Source organism: Terrapene carolina, unplaced genomic scaffold, assembly GCF_002925995.2.
Source record: "Terrapene carolina triunguis isolate 2854851 unplaced genomic scaffold, T_m_triunguis-2.0 Scaffold31552, whole genome shotgun sequence".
Lineage (NCBI taxonomy): Eukaryota > Metazoa > Chordata > Testudines > Emydidae > Terrapene > Terrapene triunguis.
In genome coordinates this window covers 99,400-101,419 of record NW_020695903.1, presented here as the reverse complement: position 1 = coordinate 101,419, position 2,020 = coordinate 99,400, and positions in this window count along the sequence as shown.

The window sequence follows — 2,020 nt, the reverse complement described above, 5'->3', positions numbered from 1 at the left end:
CCTGGCTCCCCTACACCCCTGTTCTTCTAACCACTAGACCCCACCCCCCTCCTGGAGCTGGGAGGAGAACCCAGGAGTCCCGGCTCCCAGGCCCCACAGCCCTGCTTCAGGAAACCAAGCTGAATGACCTGAATGCCACCCCACAGCTCCCCAAATTTGCTGTCATCCAACTTGCCCCTCTCTTTGCAACAATCCTCCCCCTGCCGGCCCCATAGAGGATATCCAGAGTAAATGGGTCTTTGGGAGGTCGTCCCCCTCCTCTGCTCTCAGCTCAGGGACACCCCTCATGCCTGCCCCCCAAATCTCAACCCAACCAAATACACAGTGATGTCACCTTGACAAGCACCGCTGGCCCCGATGCCCCAGGGGGGCGCTAGGGGGGCGCTGGGCTGCAGGGAGCGGGGCGGGGGCTCAGCAGGGGGCGCTGTCCCCCATTGTCTATGCTGGCCTCAATGCCCTAAGGCAACGCTAGGAGGCGCTGTGCTTTTGGAATTGCCACGTTTCTGATAAGATGAGCATATCGGAGTCAGGACTCCTGGGTTCTATCCCAGCTCTGGGAGGGGAGAGGAGTCCAGTGGTTACACGGTGGGGGGCTAGGAGCCAGGACTCCTGGGTTCTCTCCCTGGCTCTGGGAGGAGAGTGAGGGCTGGTGGTTAGAGCAAAGAGGGCTGTGAATTAGCTCTGTGGTTCTCCCATCCATATGGGGGGGGGTAACGTCTCCCTCTCTCCCCTAGGTTGCCCCAAGGGAATGGGCTCATGCTGTATGGGCATCTAGCCCCCACCCCGAAACAACCCCCCAGGTACAGCCCAGCTGGGCTTTGCCCATCCCCTGGAGCCGGAGGGTTGAGCCCAGAGATCAGAGCCTGGGGGGAAGGTGTTTCTGCCAGGCTGAGGTGGAGCATCTGTCAGGGGGCATAGCTAACGGGGGGTGGGGTGATTTGGGGGTCCCCCCCCCCGGCTCCAGCTTCGTTGGACACCCAGCACACAGGCTTGTGCCACCCACAGCTCTCCATGCTGTGCCTTGCAGGAGAGCCGGGTCGGCAGTGCCCAGCCATGGGCAGAAGCCGGGTGGAGGAGTGCAAGCTGCCAGGTCACCATGCCCTGCTTGCAGCTGATGCAGGGAGCAGCTGGGAGGGATGTGCCTGCCAGGGCTGGATAGAGATGGTGGAGAAATTATGCTAAACCCCTGCTCAACCCACTAGACCACACTCCCCTTCCAGCTCCCCTGCTCTTACTCTCCACATGCCTTTTCCAGGGACCCCTTGCCTAGCGCTGAGACGTGGGCCCTCTGGAATGGGGCATCGGGTCTGTTTGTACAGGGACTGCTTACCCAGGGCTGAGATGCGGCCCCTCTGGGGTGGGGTGCAGGGGCTGGTTATATGCAGAGGCTGGTTATACAGGCAGGGCTGCCCAGAGGATTCAGGGGGCCTGGGGCAAAGCAATTTTGGGGGCCCCTTCCATAAAAAAAAGTTGCAATACTATAGAATACTATATTCTCGTGGGGGCCCCTGTGGGGCCCGGGGCCTGGGGCAAATTGCCCCACTTGCCCCCACCTCTGGGTGGCCCTGTATAAAGGGACCCCTTACCCAGGGCTGAGATGCGGCCCCTCTGGGGTGGGGCACTGGGGCTGTGTAACAGCCACACAGAACGTTTAGGGCAGGAAGAGAAAGAGAATCCTGCATCAGATGCAGGCTCCAGCGGGGGATATAGGGAGGGCTACGCGGAGTCCCTCAGATTGTGGCATGGCCCGGACACCAGGGTCCGCTAAGGGAAAAAGGCCCTGTGGCCCATCCATGATTCTCAGTTAATGTAGTCTAGCCCCTTCTGGCCAGCAGGGGGCAGCGCCAGCTCAGGAACCGGCCTAGCCAGCCTTGGTGTGCTACCCAGCCAGCCGGCCCTGGGCAAACTCCAGCCACTGGTGTGTGCAGACACAGAGGGGTCGCTTCTGCCCCACTACATGGGGACAGAACCCCGGCATCCTGCCTCCCAACCCCCGCATGTGCTGGGGCAGACAGAGCCA